Genomic DNA, 18849 nt, shown 5'->3' with positions numbered 1-18849 from the left:
ATGGGTAGGCCCCTGGAGCTAGGGTTAGGTTCCTATGGTTAGGTACTTGGAGCTAGGGTTAGGTTCCTATGGGTTGGGCACCTGGAGCTAGGGTTAGGTTCCTATGGGTTGGGCCCTGGAGCTAGGGTTAGGGTTCCTATGGGTAGGGTTCTGGAGCTAGGTTAGGGTTCCAATGGGTAGGCCACCTGGAACTAGGGTTAGGTTCCTATGGGTAGGGAACGTGGAGCTAGGGTTAGGTTCCTATGGGTAGTGTACTTGGAGCTAGGGTTAGGGTTCCTATGGGTAGGGTACTTGGAGCTAGGGTTAGGGTTCCTATGGGTTGGGCACTTGGAAATAGGGTTAGGGTTTCTATGGGTAGGGAACGTGGAGCTAGGGTTAGGGTTCCTATGGGTAGGGTACTTGGAGCTAGGGTTAGGGTTCCTATGGGTTGGGCACCTGGAGCTAGGGTCATGGTTCTTATGTGTTGCTCACCTGGAGCTAGGGTGAGGGTTCCTACGGGTTGCGCACCTGGAGCTAGGGTTAGGTTTCCTATGTGTAGGCCACTTGGAGCTAGGGTTAGGGATCCTATGGGTAGGCCACCTGGAGCTAGGGTTAGGGTTCCTATGGGTAGGGTTCTTGGAGCTAGGGTTAGGGTTCCAATGGGTAGGCCACCCGGAACTAGGGTTAGGGTTCCTATGGGTAGGGAACGTGGAGCTAGGGTTAGCGTTCCTATGGGTAGTGTACTTGGAGCTAGGATTAGGGTTCCTATGGGTAGGGTACTTGGAGCTAGGGTTAGGGTTTCTATGGGTAGGCCCCCTGGAGCTAGGGTTAGGGTTCCTATCGGTAGGGAACGTGGAGCTAGGGTTAGGGTTCCTATGGGTTGGGCACCTGGAGCTAGGGTTAGGGTTCCTATGGGTTGGGTACCTGGAGCTAGGGTTAGGGTACCTATGGGTAGGCCACCTGGAACTAGGGTTAGGGTTCCTATGGGTAGGGAACGTGGAGCTAGGGTTAGGGTTTCTATGGGTAGGCCACCTGGACCTTAGGGTTAGGGTTCCTATGGGTTGCCCGCCTGGAGCTAGGGTTAGGGTTCCCATGGGTAGGGAACGTGGAGCTAGGGTTAGGGTTCCTATGGGTTGGGCACCTGGAGCTAGGGTTAGGGTTCCTATGGGTTGGGCACCTGGAGCTAGGGTTAGGGTTCCTATGGGTAGGCCACCTGGAGCTAGGGTTAGGGTTCCAATGGGTAGGCCACCTGGAACTAGGGTTAGGGTTCCTATGGGTAGGGAACGTGGAGCTAGGGTTAGGGTTCCTATGGGTAGGCCCCCTGGAGCTAGGGTTAGGGTTCCTATGGTTAGGGTACTTGGAGCTAGGGTTAGGGTTCCTATGGGTTGGGCACCTGGAGCTAGGGTTAGGGTTCCTATGGGTTGGGCACCTGGAGCTAGGGTTAGGCTTCCTATGTGTAGGCCACCTGGAGCTAGGTTAGGGTTCCAATGGGTAGGCCACCTGGAACTAGGTTAGGTTCCTATGGGTAGGGAACGTGGAGCTAGGGTTAGGGTTCCTATGGGTAGGGTCCTTGGAGCTAGGGTTAGGGTTCCTATGGGTAGGGTCCTTGGAGCTAGTGTTAGGTTTCCTATGGATTGGGCACTTGGAGCTAGGGTTAGGGTTCCTATGGGTTTGGCACCTGGAGCTAGGGTTAGGGTTCCTATTGGTAGGCCCCTTTGAGCTAGGGTTAGGGTTCCTATGGGTTGGGCACCTGGAGCTAGGGTTAGGGTTCCTATGGGTTGCGCACCTGGAGCTAGGGTTAGGGTTCCTATGGGTTGCGCACCTGGAGCTAGGGTTAGGGTTCCTATGGGTTGCGCACCTGGAGCTAGGGTTAGCGATCCTATGGGTAGGCCACCTCGAGCTATGGTTAGGGTTCCTATGGGTAGGCCACCTGGAGCTAGGGTTAGGCTTCCTATGGGTAGGGTACTTGGAGCTAGGGTTAGGGTTCCTATGGGTAGGGTACTTGGAGCTAGGGTTAGGGTTCCTATGGGTTGGGCACCTGGAGCTAGGGTTAGGGTTCCTATGGGTAGGCCACCTGGAGCTAGGGTTAGGGTTCCTATGGGTACTGAACGTGGAGCTATGGTTACGGTTCCTATGGGTAGGGTACTTGGAGCTAGGGTTAGGGTTCCTATGGGTAGGGTACTTGGAGCTAGGGTTAGGGTTCCTATGGATAGGGTACTTGGAGCTAGGGTTAGGGTTCCTATGGTTTAGGCACCTGGAGCTAGGGTTAGGGTTCCTATGGGTAGGCCACCTGGAGCTAGGGTTAGGGTTCCTATGGGTACTGAAAGTGGAGCTACGGTTAGGCTTCCTATGGGTAGGGTACTTGGAGCTAGGGTTAGGGTTCCTATGGGTAGGGTACTTGGAGCTAGGGTTAGGGTTTCTATGGGTTGGGCACTTGGAGCTAGGGTTAGGGTTCCTATGGGTAGGCCCCCTGGAGCTAGGGTTAGGGTTCCTATGGTTAGGGTACTTGGAGCTAGGGTTAGGGTTCCTATGGGTTGGGCACCTGGAGCTAGGGTTAGGGTTCCTATGGGTTGGGAACCTGGAGCTAGGGTTAGGGTTCCTATGGGTAGGGTTCTTGGAGCTAGGGTTAGGGTTCCAATGGGTAGGCCACCTGGAACTAGGGTTAGGGTTCCTATGGGTAGGGAACTTGGAGCTAGGGTTAGCGTTCCTATGGGTAGTGTACTTGGAGCTAGGGTTAGGGTTCCTATGGGTAGGGTACTTGGAGCTAGGGTTAGGGTTCCTATGGGTTGGGCACTTGGAGCTAGGGTTAGGGTTCCTATGGGTAGGCCCCCTGGAGCTAGGGTTAGGGTTCCTATGGGTAGGGAACGTGGAGCTAGGGTTAGGGTTCCTATGGGTTGGGCACCTGGAGCTAGGGTTAGGGTTCCTATGGGTTGGGCACCTGGAGCTAGGGTTAGGGTTCCTATGGGTAGGCCACCTGGAGCTAGGGTTAGGGTTCCAATGGGTAGGCCACCTGGAACTAGGGTTAGGGTTCCTATGGGTAGGGAACGTGGAGCTAGGGTTGGGGTTCCTATGGGTAGGCCCCCTGGAGCTAGGGTTAGGGTTCCTATGGTTAGGGTACTTGGAGCTTGGCTTAGGGTTCCTATGGGTTGGGCACCTGGAGCTAGGGTTAGGGTTCCAATGGGTAGGCCACCTGGAACTAGGGTTAGGGTTCCCATGGGTAGGGAACGTGGAGCTAGGGTTAGGGTTCCTATGGGTAGGGTCCTTGGAGCTAGGGTTAGGTTCCTATGGTTAGGTACTTGGAGCTAGGGTTAGGTTCCTGGGTTGGGCACCTGGAGCTAGGGTTAGGGTTCCTATGGGTTGGGCACCTGGAGCTAGGGTTAGGTTCCTATGGGTAGGCCACCTGGAGCTAGGGTTAGGTTCCAATGGGTAGGCCACCTGGAACTAGGGTTAGGTTCCTATGGGTAGGGTACTTGGAGCTAGGGTTAGGGTTCCTATGGGTAGGGTCCTGGAGCTAGGGTTAGGTTCCTATGGATTGGGCACTTGGAGCTAGGGTTAGGGTTCCTATGGGTAGGCCCCATGGAGCTAGGGTTAGGGTTCCTATGGTTAGGCCCTTGGAGCTAGGGTTAGGTTCCTATGGGTTGGGCACTTGGAGCTAGGGTTAGGGTTCCTATGGGTTGGGCACCTGGAGCTAGGGTTAGGGTTCCTATGGGTTGCGCACCTGGAGCTAGGTTTAGGGTTCCTATGGGTTGCGTACCTGGAGCTAGGGTTAGGGTTCCTATGGGTTGGGCACTTGGAGCTAGGGTTAGGGTTCCTATGGGTAGGCCACCTGGAGCTAGGGTTAGGGTTCCTATGGGTAGGCCACCTGGAGCTAGGGTTAGGGTTCCTATGGGTAGGCTAGCTGGAGCTAGGGTTAGGGTTTCTATGGGTAGGCCACCTGGACCTTAGGGTTAGGGTTCCTATGGGTAGGCCACCTGGAGCTAGGGTTAGGGTTCCTATGGGTAGGCCACCTGGAGCTAGGGTTAGGGTTCCAATGGGTAGGCCACCTGGAACTAGGGTTAGGGTTCCTATGGGTAGGGAACGTGGAGCTAGGGTTAGGGTTCCTATGGGTAGGCCCCCTGGAGCTAGGGTTAGGTTCCTATGGTTAGGTACTTGGAGCTAGGGTTAGGTTCCTATGGGTTGGGCACCTGGAGCTAGGGTTAGGTTCCTATGGGTTGGGAACCTGGAGCTAGGGTTAGGTTCCTATGGGTAGGCCACCTGGAGCTAGGTTAGGTTCCAATGGGTAGGCCACCTGGAACTAGGGTTAGGGTTCCTATCGGTAGGGACCGTGGAGCTAGGGTTAGGGTTCCTATGGGTAGGGTACTTAGAGCTAGGGTTAGGGTTCCTATGGGTAGGGTCCTTGGAGCTAGGGTTAGGGTTCCTATGGATTGGGCACTTGGAGCTAGGGTTAGGGTTCCTATGGGTAGGCCCCTTGGAGCTAGGGTTAGGGTTCCTATGGGCAGGCCCCTTGGAGCTAGGGTTAGGGTTCCTATGGGCTGGGCACTTGGAGCTAGGGTTCGGGTTCCTATGGGCTGGGCACTTGGAGCTAGGGTTAGGGTTCCTATGGGTTGCGCACCTGGAGCTAGGGTTAGGGTTCCTATGGGTTGCGCACCTGGAGCTAGGGTTAGGGTTCCTATGTGTAGGCCACCTAGAGCTAGGGTTAGGGTTCCGATGGGTAGGGAACGTGGAGCTAGGGTTAGGGTTCCTATGGGTAGGCCCTCTGGAGCTAGGGTTAGGGTTCCTATGGGTTGGGCACCTGGAGCTAGGGTTAGGGTTCCTATGGGTTGGGCACCTGGAGCTAGGGTTAGGGTTCCAATGGGTAGGCCACCTGGAACTAGGGTTAGGGTTCCTATGGGTAGGGAACGTGGAGCTAGGGTTAGGATTCCTATGGGTAGGGTACTTAGAGCTAGGGTTAGGGTTCCTATGGGTAGGGTCCTTGGAGCTAGGGTTAGGGTTCCTATGGATTGGGCACTTGGAGCTAGGGTTAGGGTTCCTATGGGTAGGCCCCTTGGAGCTAGGGTTAGGGTTCCTATGGGCAGGCCCCTTGGAGCTAGGGTTAGGGTTCCTATGGGTTGGGCACTTGGAGCTAGGGTTAGGGTTCCTATGGGTTGGGCACCTGGAGCTAGGGTTAGGGTTCCTATGGGTTGCGCACCTGGAGCTAGGGTTAGGGTTCCTATGGGTTGCGCACCTGGAGCTAGGGTTAGGGTTCCTATGTGTAGGCCACCTGGAGCTAGGGTTAGGGTTCCTATGGGTAGGCCACCTGGAGCTAGGGTTAGGGTTCCTTTGGGTAGGGTACTTGGAGCTAGGGTTAGGGTTCCTATGGGTAGGGTACTTGGAGCTAGGGTTAGGGTTCCTATGGGTTGGGCACCTGGAGCTAGGGTTAGGGTTCCTATGGGTAGACTATCTGGAGCTAGGGTTAGGGTTCCTATGGGTACTGAACGTGGAGCTACGGTTAGGGTTCCTATGGGTAGGGTACTTGGAGCTAGGGTTAGGGTTCCTATGGGTAGGGTACTTGGAGCTAGGGTTAGGGTTTCTATGGGTTGGGCACCTGGAGCTAGGGTTAGGGTTCCTATGGGTTGGGCACCTGGAGCTAGGGTTAGGGTTCCTATGTGTAGGCCACCTGGAGCTAGGGTTAGGGTTCCTATGGTTAGGGTACTTGGAGCTAGGGTTAGGGTTCCTAAGGGTTGGGCACCTGGAGCTAGGGTTAGAGTTCCTATGGGTTGGGAACCTGGAGCTAGGGTTAGGGTTCCTATGGGTAGTGTTCTTGGATCCAGGGTTAGGGTTCCAATGGGTAGGCCACCTGGAACTAGGGTTAGGGTTCCTATGGGTAGGGAACTTGGAGCTAGGGTTAGCGTTCCTATGGGTAGTGTACTTGGAGCTAGGGTTAGGGTTCCTATGGGTAGGGTACTTGGAGCTAGGGTTAGGGTTCCTATGGGTTGGGCACTTGGAGCTAGGGTTAGGGTTCCTATGGGTAGGCCCCCTGGAGCTAGGGTTAGGGTTCCTATGGGTAGGGAACGTGGAGCTAGGGTTAGGGTTCCTATGGGTTGGGCACCTGGAGCTAGGGTTAGGGTTCCTATGTGTTGGGCACCTGGAGCTAGGGTTAGGGTTCCTATGGGTAGGCCACCTGGAGCTAGGGTTAGGGTTCCAATGGGTAGGACACCTGGAACTAGGGTTAGGGTTCCTATGGGTAGGGAACGTGGAGCTAGGGTTGGGGTTCCTATGGGTAGGCCCCCTGGAGCTAGGGTTAGGGTTCCTATGGTTAGGGTACTTGGAGCTTGGCTTAGGGTTCCTATGGGTTGGGCACCTGGAGCTAGGGTTAGGGTTCCTATGGGTAGGCCACCTGGAGCTAGGGTTAGGGTTCCAATGGGTAGGCCACCTGGAACTAGGGTTAGGGTTCCCATGGGTAGGGAACGTGGAGCTAGGGTTAGGGTTCCTATGGGTAGGCCCCCTGGAGCTAGGGTTAGGGTTCCTATGGTTAGGGTACTTGGAGCTAGGGTTAGGGTTCCTATGGGTTGGGCACCTGGAGCTAGGGTTAGGGTTCCTATGGGTTGGGCACCTGGAGCTAGGGTTAGGGTTCCTATGGGTAGGCCACCTGGAGCAAGGGTTAGGGTTCCAATGGGTAGGCCACCTGGAACTAGGGTTAGGGTTCCTATGGGTAGGGTACTTGGAGCTAGGGTTAGGGTTCCTATGGGTAGGGTCCTTGGAGCTAGGGTTAGGGTTCCTATGGATTGGGCACTTGGAGCTAGGGTTAGGGTTCCTATGGGTAGGCCCCTTGGAGCTAGGGTTAGGGTTCCTATGGTTAGGCCCCTTGGAGCTAGGGTTAGGGTTCCTATGGGTTGGGCACTTGGAGCTAGGGTTAGGGTTCCTATGGGTTGGGCACCTGGAGCTAGGGTTAGGGTTCCTATGGGTTGCGCACCTGGAGCTAGGGTTAGGGTTCCTATGGGTTGCGTACCTGGAGCTAGGGTTATGGTTCCTATGTGTAGGCCACTTGGAGCTAGGGTTAGCGATCCTATGGTTAGGCCACCTGGAGCTAGGGTTAGGGTTCCTATGGGTAGGCCACCTGGAGCTAGGGTTAGGGTTCCTATGGGTAGGGTACTTGGAGCTAGGGTTAGGGTTCCTATGGGTAGGGTACTTGGAGCTAGGGTTAGGTTTCCTATGGGTAGGGTACTTGGAGCTAGGGTTAGGGTTCCTATGGGTAGGCCACCTGGAGCTAGGGTTAGGGTTCCTATGGGTACTGAATGTGGCCCTACGGTTAGGGTTCCTATGGGCAGGGTACTTGGAGCTAGGGTTAGGGTTCCTATGGGTAGGGTACTTGGAGCTAGGGTTAGGGTTTCTATGGGTTGGGCACTTGGATCTAGGGTTAGGGTTCCTATGGGTAGGCCCCCTGGAGCTAGGGTTAGGGTTCCTATGGGTAGGGAACGTGGAGCTATGGTTAGGGTTCCTATGGGTAGGGTACTTGGAGCTAGGGTTAGGGTTCCTATGGGTTGGGCACCTGTAGCTAGGGTTAGGGTTCTTATGTGTTGCTCACCTGGAGCTAGGGTTAGGGTTCCTATGGGTTGCGCACCTGGAGCTAGGGTTAGGGTTCCTATGTGTAGGCCACTTGGAGCTAGGGTTAGGGATCCTATGGGTAGGCCACCTGGAGCTAGGGTTAGGGTTCCTATGGGTAGGCCACCTGGAGCTAGGGTTAGGGTTCCTATGGGTAGGCTACCTGGAGCTAGGGTTAGGGTTTCTATGGGTAGGCCACCTGGACCTTAGGGTTAGGGTTCCTATGGGTAGGCCACCTGGAGCTAGGGTTAGGGTTCCTATGGGTAGGCCACCTGGAGCTAGGGTTAGGGTTCCAATGGGTAGGCCACCTGGAACTAGGGTTAGGGTTCCTATGGGTAGGGAACGTGGAGCTAGGGTTAGGGTTCCTATGGGTTGGGCACCTGGAGCTAGGGTTAGGGTTCCTATGGGTTGGGCACTTGGAGCTAGGGTTAGGGTTCCTATGGGTAGGCCACATGGAGCTAGGGTTAGGGTTCCTATGGGAAGGCCCCATGGAGCTAGGGTTAGGGTTCCTATGGTATGGGCACATGGAGCTAGGGTTTGGGTTCCTATGGGCTGGGCACCTGGAGCTAGGGTTAGGGTTCCTATGGGTAGGCCCCCTGGAGCTAGGGTTAGGGTTCCTATGGTTAGGGTACTTGGAGCTAGGGTTATGGTTCCTATGTGTAGGCCACCTGGAGCTAGGGTTAGGGTTCCTATGGGTAGGGAACGTGGAGCTAGGGTTAGCGTTCCTATGGGTAGGCCCCCTGGAGCTAGGGTTAGGGTTCCTATGGGTTGGGCACCTGGAGCTAGGGTTAGGGTTCCTATGGGTTGGGCACCTGGAGCTAGAGTTAGGGTTCCTATGGGTAGGCCACCTGGAGCTAGGGTTAGGGTTCCAATGGGTAGGCCACCTGGAACTAGGGTTAGGGTTCCTATGGGTAGGGAACGTGGAGCTAGGGTTAGGATTCCTATGGGTAGGGTACTTAGAGCTAGGGTTAGGGTTCCTATGGGTAGGGTCCTTGGAGCTAGGGTTAGGGTTCCTATGGATTGGGCACTTGGAGCTAGGGTTAGGGTTCCTATGGGTAGGCCCCTTGGAGCTAGGGTTAGGGTTCCTATGGGCAGGCCCCTTGGAGCTAGGTTTAGGGTTCCTATGGGTTGGGCACTTGGAGCTAGGGTTAGGGTTCCTATGGGTTGGGCACCTGGATCTAGGGTTAGGGTTCCTATGGGTTGCGCACCTGGAGCTAGGGTTAGGGTTCCTATGGGTTGCGCAGCTGGAGCTAGGGTTAGGGTTCCTATGTGTAGGCCACCTGGAGCTAGGGTTAGGGTTCCTATGGGTAGGCCACCTGGAGCTAGGGTTAGGGTTCCTATGGGTAGGGTACTTGGAGCTAGGGTTAGGGTTCCTATGGGTAGGGTACTTGGAGCTAGGGTTAGGGTTCCTATGGGTTGGGCACCTGGAGCTAGGGTTAGGGTTCCTATGGGTAGTTTATCTGGAGCTAGGGTTAGGGTTCCTATGGGTACTGAACGTGGAGCTACGGTTAGGGTTCCTATGGGTAGGGTACTTGGAGCTAGGGTTAGGGTTCCTATGGGTAGGGTACTTGGAGCTAGGGTTAGGGTTTCTATGGGTTGGGCACTTGGAGCTAGGGTTAGGGTTCCTATGGGTAGGCCCCCTGGAGCTAGGGTTAGGGTTCCTATGGTTAGGGTACTTGGAGCTAGGGTTAGGGTTCCTATGGGTTGGGCACCTGGAGCTAGGGTTAGGGTTCCTATGGGTAGGGTTCTTGGAGCTAGGGTTAGGGTTCCAATGGGTAGGCCACCTGGAACTAGGGTTAGGGTTCCTATGGGTAGGGAACGTGGAGCTAGGGTTAGGGTTCCTATGGGTAGTGTACTTGGAGCTAGGGCTGGGGTTCCTATGGGTAGGGTACTTGGAGCTAGGGTTAGGGTTCCTATGGGTTGGGCACTTGGAGCTAGGGTTATGGTTTCTATGGGTAGGCCCCCTGGAGCTAGGGTTAGGGTTCCTATGGGTAGGGAACGTGGAGCTAGGGTTAGGGTTCCTATGGGTAGGGTACTTGGAGCTAGGGTTAGGGTTCCTATGGGTTGGGCACCTGGAGCTAGGGTTAGGGTTCCTATGGGTTGGGCACCTGGAGCTAGGGTTAGGGTTCCTATGGGTTGCGCACCTGGAGCTAGGGTTAGGGTTCGTATGGGTAGGCTACCTGGAGCTAGGGTTAGGGTTTCTATGGGTAGGCCACCTGGACCTTAGGGTTAGGGTTCCTATGGGTTGCCCGCCTGGAGCTAGGGTTAGGGTTCCTATGGGTAGGGAACGTGGAGCTAGGGTTAGGGTTCCTATGGGTAGGGAACGTGGAGCTAGGGTTAGGGTTCCTATGGGTTGGGCACTTGGAGCTAGGGTTAGGGTTCCTATGGGTTGGGCACCTGGAGCTAGGGTTAGGGTTCCTATGGGTTGCGCACCTGGAGCTAGGGTTAGGGTTCCTATGGGTAGGGTACTTGGAGCTAGGGTTAGGGTTCCTATGGGTTGGGCACTTGGAGCTAGGGTTAGGGTTCCTATGGGTAGGCCACCTGGAGCTAGGGTTAGGGTTCCTATGGGTAGGCCACCTGGAGCTAGGGTTAGGGTTTCTATGGGTAGGCCACCTGGAGCTAGGGTTAGCGTTCCTGTGGGTAGGCCACTTGGAGCTAGGGTTAGCGTTCCTGTGGGTAGGCCACTTGGAGCTAGGGTTAGCGTTCCTGTGGGTAGGCCACCTGGAGCTAGGGTTAGGCTTCCTGTGGGTAGGCCACGTGGAGCTAGGGTTAGGGTTCCTATGGGTAGGCCATGTGGAGCTATGGTTCGGGTTCCTATGGGTTGCACACCTGGAGCCAGGGTTTGGGTTCCTATGGGTTGGGCACTTGGATCCAGGGTTAGGATTCCTGTTGGTTGGGCACTTGGAGCTCCGGTTAGGGTTCCTATGGGCAGTCATGAGCTGCCAAAATATTAACAACCGGTTCCCTTCACATCACCCCATGAGGTGGTCATGCCCCCCCCTCCGGACTCCTGCCCCATCCAATGCCCCACGTTCCTTGACAGCCCCCCCGGACCCTTTCGCTATCCACCCCCCCTTTCCTGTTCCCTCCCTGCTGCCCCATCCAACCCCTGCTCATTCCTGACTGCCCCCCGGGACCCTTGCCCCTATTCAATCCCCCTGTTCCTTGCCCTCTGACCACTCTGAGACTAATCCACACCCCTATCTTTTCTGCCCTCTATCCAACACCCCCTCCATGTTCCCTGTCCCTTTCCGTTGTGCCTGGAGATGTGGGCCAGGGTGGGCCGCTCAGCCGGGGTTGTGACCATACGCGCTCGGCCAGGGCCGGAGTCGGGGCGCCCAGCTGGATGGGCCCGGGCCGGAGCTGCGCCGCCCGGGGATGGGGTCGGGGGCCAGGCGGGAACCGTGCAGCGCCAGGAGCCCTCCTCTCACCCCCGCCCTCCTTCCCTAGCAAACCTGCGGGAAGCCGCTGTTTCCTTCTCGTCTCTCCCAGGCTTCCCGCGCAAACACCTGATTTGCGGGAAGCCAGGGACGGGGAGGAGAAGCTTTGGGAGCGTTCAGGGGAGGAGGCAGAGATGGAGTGAGGTGAGCTGGGACCAGGGGAAGGGCAGAGAGCTGCTGGGGCTTTGTTAAATTTAAAAGCCCTTTTCGAACCGGTCGTCCATCGCAAGACAACCGGTTCTAAAAGGGCTTCTAAATTATCAATCGGTTTCCGCGAACCGGTGGGAACCGGCTCCAGCTCACCACTGGTTACACCTTCTGTAAGCCCAGAGGTTTTCTTGGCCGCCTTTAAAATTCCCTCCCCCAAGTCTCTGCTTCCTCGCTGATTGCTGGTCTTCACGCCATTTGTTAGAACAGTTTGGTTTTTAGTGGGCTGTGGGGGTTTTTTTTGTTTGTTTTTTGGGTTTTTTTGTTTTGTGATACTGAGTATTTTTGGTAGATGGATAAACGAAAAGGCTGAGGGCCAAATTCTCTGCTAGTGCAAATCAAGGGCGTTTCATGGGTTCAGATCCTCAGTGGTGTAACTTTTTTAAATGACCCTCCACCCTCTGAAACAAATGCATTAACATGGCACGAAAATTTCCATGTTGTTTTAGCCAGACATAACCCTGCTGCGGATCTGGCCCTTAATTAATTAGATGAAGTGATCATCTCCATTTATTCTGAGTTTTTTGTGCAGTCATTTGCACTGGATCGGACTGGTAGCGCGTCAAACTCACGTGGTACGGTTGTCACGGTGTAAATGACCATGCAAGGTGCACGGCGATGGAGAATCATTACACCGTTCTGGCAGCATAAAGTGGCTGTAAATAAGTTTCACCTGCTTAAAGACCCCTTTACTTTGCCAGCACAGCATAACTGGGGCTGTGAAGGAAACTCAGGCCTGGTTTACACCCCAATTTTGGGGTTGACATCGCCATGGCGAGCAGGAACGTGAAGAAATCCACAGCCCTGGGCTTTGCGGCTGTGCTGCCTGCAGTGTAAACGCAGCTAGGTTGATGGAAGAATCTTCCATCTACCTAACTACCATTGCTCAGGGAGCTGGAGTTCCTACAGCAATGGGAAAAACTCCTTCTGTCACCGTAGGCTGCATCTACACCAGGGGTGGGCAAACTTTTTGGCCTGAGGGCCACATCGGGGAATAGAAATTGTATGGTGGGCCATGAATGCTCACAAAATTGGGGTTGGGGTGCGGGCGGGGGTGAAGGCTCCAGTTGGGGGTGTGGGCTCTGGGGTGGGGCTGGGGATGAGAGGTTTGGGGTGCAGGAGGATGCTCCAGGCTGGGATCAAGGGGTTTGGAGAGCGGGAGGGGGATCAGGGCTGGGGCAGGGGGTTGGCGCGTGGGGAGAGGCTCTGACGCGGAAGCAGTGGCATGTCCCTTTTCCAGCTCCTACCTGAATTGTCTAAGATATTTTTAGCCCCACAGCCCCAGCCTGAGTCAGCCTCCCGGGGCCCTGAGCCTGGGTGCTCCGTTTTTTTTTTTCAGTGCCGCGTGGACATACGCAGAGACTCTCTGTTCTAGCAAGAAAGCAAAGAACAGAGCCGTGTCCTCCAGGACGTGTGAACAGGGTACACAAGCCAGGTCAGTAATCTTACAAAAGACGACGATTGATCTGCAAGGAAAAGTCCGTTGTTCCATGAAGTGTCGCCGCTGAATGTTTGATTCCTTCCCCGGCACACGTGGCGGCGCAGGGTGTTGATTTTTTTTTTTATCTGCAGCATATATCACCCTGTCCCAAGTGGTGTAACAGGCCCTTGCCCAGGGGAGCCTTGCCAAGGGTGGCCAGCAGCATTTCAGACGCTGGGAACATGGAAAAACAGGAGTCTTAGGCCAGCGCAGTTGGCAGAAAAAGTGGCGGTGAGAGCCTCTGCTGGCAGAAGCCTTAGAACTGCACTCGCAGCCTGGCTTCCCTGGGGCTGAACCGACAGAAAGGAGAGAGAGAAAGAAAGAGAGAGAGAGAGACAGATTGTGGAAAATGCTAGAAAAATGGATGCCCGCACCATGTGACTCAAAATGGCAATGGGCCAGATTCTCTTTTCCGCCAAGGCCCCTTTACACTGCTCCAGCGGGGCCATGAAGTTGACTGAAATTACGTTTACACGCACTTTAAGAGCCCGTTGCACTGTTAAAGAACTGGAAAGGAGTCCTAGTGTGAATAAGAATCAGGACAAATAGGTCTGATCCTCTTCTTGCTTTGGCCTGACTAATTCCATTGATTTGAACGGGAATTATTCCTGATTTACACCAGGGTGAGATGAGAATCAGACCGACATATTAGGGTTGGATTTTCATTTACATTCAGGGTCCTTCACACAGGCTCTGGCAGTGCAAAGGGGCTTTGTAACAGGCGTATATTGCAGTTCACTGTGCATTTCACTGCCAGAATGGTGTAAAGGAGCTGTGCTACAAATGAGAATCTCGACCTAGGGTCTCTGTATGCTGCTCTGGCTGTGTGCTCTACTGAGACTGGGGCCCTTAATATTGTCTGTTGTCCTGACCTGTCTGGAGCAATGTGGCGGATTTATAGGTACAAATCCGTTAAGGGCCAGATCCTTATCTCGTGTATTTCATCCTCCGAGCTGATGGACCACATCCATCTATCACAGAAGAGCCGTGAGTTGCAAAGGAAGCAGAATCTATATTTATTACTGAATTCTATTTAAAACCAAGTTTCGTCCCTTGGAGAGAGATCCTCAACTGGTGTGAACTGGGATGGTAGCTTCACTGATTCTGGTGGTTAGGTGGATTTGCACCAGATGAGGATCAGAACGTTTTAAACATTTGTCTGTCTAATATTTTATTTTGTTCTATTATGAACTGATCAGTGTAAGCAAAGCAGACCTGTTCTGGGCTGATGTATTATGGTGGATGAATTGCATCTAACAGAAGTAGCATTTTGTGATGACAGCTATGGGAAAACATATTCTGTTTTGTTTTGTTCTGTTCTTAGAATATCTGTCTGTCTGAGCTAGTTGGAAAATGCCTTTCGTTTTCCTGGGGGAATTTTGTCAAAAAATATTTCCATCAAAATAATTTTTGTAAAATTTTTGGGGGTTTCCTTCCAAAAAACACACGATTTTCAGTTGACAGGTTTTTTTAAAATTGTTTTCCCTTTAACACTGACATTTTTCACTTTTCCAGCAAATACCATGTTTTTGTTTTTTCCATGAGAATTTCCATTTCGTCAAAGCCATTTGGTGTAGGGAGAAAAAGTTTTGATGCACGTGTTTGATCAGTTCTATCTAGCTGTTTATCCAGTACCTAATCAGAAAGTAGTCTGCTTTTTTCCTGTGCACCCCAAAGTAAAGCTCAGCAAACCATTTTTCCATTTCATTGGTGAGGCAAACTTTTTTTTTTAAAATTGTACTTTATATTAAAGAGAATTTACAAAATAGGTAGGCTCATAAAGGATGAGCAAAGCTTTCAATAGTGGCTAAATCAACTGGCACAGTGTTCATCAAATCACCTCTGCTTGTAATCATGGCTCATAATGATCTGTGATGCCTTCTGCTGATTTGCTTAGAACTGTCAATAGCACATACTGCTCATGTCTGTAGTATGCCTATGACAGTCATCTGTCCTTTACTAACTCTGTATATACTGTTTATAAATGTATCCTGAATCTAAAGCATGCCCCAAAGTGAGGGAAATATTGTAACCAACTGAGAACAAACCCTCTTCAACAACGCATGGTTTCTTTTTTTTAAGAAACACACATATATATTCTGTATCAGACCAGCACAACTTTTGATTAATCAAAAACATGTCAAAATCCAGCTGTGAATATACTGTATCCATTTCTGATTTACTGTATTGGCTATCAATGACCATAAAGGTTAGGGCATAAAGATTAGGGCCTCCACCCAACTAGAGCTGAAAAGGCCATTGTGTATCCTCAAGTACAGGAAGCTTAAATATAAAATCCATGCACAACAGACACACAGATACCTCTCCCTTCGTTGCCTTAAGCATCACCTTATAAATTAAAGGTGAAAACCCCTTTAGACCAGTCATGCTCTGAGCTTAGTGGGAGTTCTGCTGTTGAGGTCAATAGACTTGGTTCTCATTTACAATGAAGATGCTTAATAATAATAATAATTAATAATATATCTAGCTCTTATAGCACTGTTCAGCAGTAGATCTCAAAGTGCTTTAGAAAGAAGGTGAGTAGCACCATTCCCATTTTACAGATGGGGAAAACTGAGGCATGGGGAGGGGAAGTGACATGCCCAAGGTCACCCAGAAGCCTCTACACCACTCTGGCAGTGTGAAGAGGTACCATAGTGAGTGTTACTGTAATTCACATCCACTTTAAGGCCCCTTTACACTGGCAGAGCACTTTGAAGGGGTCTTAATGTAAATGCAACTTGGGTGCAACTATACAGATTTGGGATTATTTTACCTTCATATTGCACTGGTGTAAATGATTGCACAAGTTGCTGGGTGGAACCTGGTCCTTGGTCTTTAATTGCCGGCATGTAAACAGCAGTAAAAGGAGAGAAGGGAACACACAAACTAATCTTTTTTTTCAAAGGGAAATGTGGGGTGGTGTGTGTGTATGGGGGGGGGAAATCTGGCTCCTATTCAAATAGAATCAAATAAACCCCTATATAGAATCTCAAATGACAACTCGGGTTTTATCCATTTCAGCCTGAGGAGTCTGCCATCTTTTCTGTTACTGCAGAGATTGGCGTGGGTGATATATCTGTTATAAACAGATTTTTGTTGCTTTTTAGTTAATTTCTGCAGACATATCTCTTCCCCACCCGTCCCTGCCCTGATCTTTCTCTCACTGAAAGCTTGTGTGTGTGTGTGTGTGTGTGTGTGTGTGTTCTTTGTTCCTTGTTAATCACACCAATCTTACTTAAACACAGATTAATTAAAATACAGCAGCCAGCCCAAAAATAAATCAATAAACAAATAAAAATGTTGATACCCACTGACCGTTCCTCTTTATGCCGCATGCTTTAAGGGATGCTGCCAACTTGAAATCTAGTCGATTTTTAGAAAAGAAAAGGAGTTTAAAAGTAATTTGGGGTCTTTCACCTATGTCTGAGCCTCCTGGCCAATTTTTGTTGTCTTTTTGCAATTGCATTTTTGTATTTCAATTTGTCTCCCTGGTTGTGCTATGGAAGATCCACACACACCGGGGAAACTGACTCCAGGCAGGGGAAATATTGAAACTGACTAGAAACAAGAGGCCTGATTCTCCATTGGCGATAAGCCCTTGTATATACCACTTGGGCAGCATAAAGGGGCCTGCAGTGTAAAAGAGAATCAAGCCCAAGAAGGAGCATTACTGGAATCTAGAGACCTTGTGCTTTCATTGGGAGGACGGTTCCCACGGTTAAGTTGTCAGCCAGGGATTTGGGGAGATTTGGCTCAGTTCCCTGCTCTGCTACAGCCTACCTGTGTGACTCTGGGTGAGCGCACCCAGAGACTGGCTGCCACGGGTGTGAGGTGCACTCGTAGGGTCTCCGCAGCAGCTGGGAGGATGCGTCCCAGTGCAGCTAGACCCGTGCTGGCTCTTCTCGAGAGAGCACCCCAAAACCTGTCGCATGGCAGGGGTGGCAGCTCGGGCCAGCCACTCCGGTCCGTACCCAGGGGGTCGGGTGGGATTCTGCTTGGGCCAGACTGCTATTTGTAGTGCATTTCCTCAAACAGACATAGGTGCTGGAACCAGGAGTGCTAGGGAGCTTTATGCTGTGCTGGGAGTCTGTTCTATGCTATGTAAGTTTTTATATCACTCTCATGACTGTTGTAGCTGAGTATCTAATGATGCAATTGCAGAGGTGGTACATGGGGCGGGGGGATGTGCCCTCCCCAGTTTCTTCCAGGGTTTGGATATACCCTGCCCTGAACCCTGGTGGCTGGTGCATACCACCAGAACCTTTAAATTGTGCCCTCCCCCACCCCCTGCAACAGTTGCACCTTGTTTCTGTGTAATGGCAATTTCCACCCACACGTAGTCCCCTCTGCCCCACCAGAGCAGTGTCCGTGAGAATCTGGTCCATGCGCCCGTTCTTCAGCTGATGTAAACAGGAGTAGCTCCAGTGAGCTCAATACACATTCATACATCATTTTTCCAGGCATTTGGGATCATTGCTCTTATGAGGACTCTCCCCTGCCCCCCAAGCCGCACCCCTCGTGCTGGAAGTCCAGTGGCTATTACCCTGTATGCCTGTAGAACTATAATAGGATTAGTGGTCTTAGAAACCCTTGTGTGTTAAATCCCATAACCACTGCCGGAATCCGAGGGTTGTTTTTTGTTGTTAAGAGCACGTGTAGTGCAGGAGTAGAGAGGAATGACGTGATCCAGATCGCAGTGAAATTGGAGGCTCAGTGACACCCTGGGCAGATCCTCAGCTGGTCTATTTTGTCCAACCTCCGTTAACTTCAGTGGAGCTAGGACAACTTTCAACCGGTGAGGATCAGGCCCAGTGAAGCCAGTGATTTACACCAGCAGCCGGTGTGTCTCTTGTGGGTTGATTTAGGTATAAATTACAATTACACCTACTTTCAGATCTCTTTGTGCTGCTAGACAGGGCTGGCCTTAAAGTGGGCCCCTGATCAGGTGGGCCCCATCTGAGTGCCGCAAGCTGGTGGGTCTGGGCTGCTGGAGAGGGCGGGGATGGGGTAGGTGATGATGCCGGAGCTGCCAGCCTGGTGGGGAGGCACAGGCGGGAAGGCTCGCCCCTGCAGAGCAAGCAGGCCGGTCCTTGAGTCATCCCCCCACCAACCCGTTCTCCTCCGGCTAAGTGGTCAGGGGGCGTATGGTGGGGGGAAGCTCAGAAACTCCTCTCTGTGCAGGGGCTGGTCCTCGCGCCCTGTGCCGCTGTTCTCAAGCTCAAAGAAAGGCCCCTAAAATACAAGCTCGCCCAGGGGGCCATTTCGTTAAGGCCGGCCCTGCTGCCTGAGCGGGGTGTCCACAGGAACTGGGCCCTGTTTTGTTTGTTTGCTGAACACAACAACCCAGATTGGGGGCCCCATCTTGATTCTTCTCCTGCCACTCGTTGCCTCTGCAAAGCCGTAAGAATCAGGCCCGCCTGTAGTGAGGCTGAAGCGCAGTCCCTTCAGAGAACTTTTATTCAACCTTTATCCGGCTTAGGAAGGAAGGGAAGAAACGAAAAGCCCAGACAATGTTATCGTCAGTTGCTTCTATATAATTAAAGGATACGTATGTCGGACTTTATCCTCTTTGGAAAGATCTTGGTTTTTTCTTCCATTCTAATGGAGGAGCAGGAAGAACCGATGCCTGGCACACACACAAAGAGGGCTAGCCACCAAGCTTTTTAAGAGAACGATGATACGTTGGTGGGTTGTTTCGTTTGAGTCCCAGAGGTAACGACGGACGTTGTCTTGAATCGTCATTGATTCTGCTCTGTGGAGCAGGGATCTTTTTGTTCTCTTTGTACAGCCCCTGGCACAATGGGGCCCTGGGTTACTACTATGAAGAATAATAAATGACCATCTCTTAAGATGCAACGAACCCTGTATCTTGGCCAGGGGTTGGACTAGATGATCCTTGCGGTCCCTTCTCACCCAATGATTCTAAGATGCAAAGGCCAAAACGCTGGTTTCATTGATGTCAATGGCAAAACTCCCATTGACGTCACCAGGGCCAGATTTTCACCCCAAGGGCCCAGTTCTCGTTGATACTAAGGACCCATGCCAGAGAAAGGCATCTAAGGTCGTTTCTACACTTGAAAGGGTTTGCCAGTGTAGACGCTCCAGGAGAACTATACCAGCAAACCCCCCACCCAACCACCACCACCCCACCAGTGGAGA

The 18849-nt window shown here is 52.4% G+C and overlaps 1 protein-coding gene across 13 annotated transcripts in view; it reads left to right on the top strand.

Annotated features, from left to right (window-relative positions):
• The window catches only part of HAPLN2 (hyaluronan and proteoglycan link protein 2), a 232964-nt gene that overhangs the window by 122937 nt on the left and 91178 nt on the right, over positions 1-18849 (top strand). For 6 of the 13 annotated variants that reach the window (XM_039513223.1, XM_039513222.1, XM_039513214.1 and 3 more), the window contains one exon: positions 12547-12642. The exons of the other annotated variants lie outside the window; for them this stretch is intronic. The gene's annotated coding sequence lies outside the window, so the exon portion shown is untranslated. The remainder of the gene's footprint in view (positions 1-12546; positions 12643-18849) is intronic. 13 annotated transcript variants of the gene reach the window in all.

This window comes from Mauremys reevesii, linkage group 24, assembly GCF_016161935.1.
Source record: "Mauremys reevesii isolate NIE-2019 linkage group 24, ASM1616193v1, whole genome shotgun sequence".
In the NCBI taxonomy this organism is placed as follows: Eukaryota; Metazoa; Chordata; order Testudines; family Geoemydidae; genus Mauremys; species Mauremys reevesii.
This window is presented reverse-complemented; position numbering and strand designations above follow the sequence as displayed.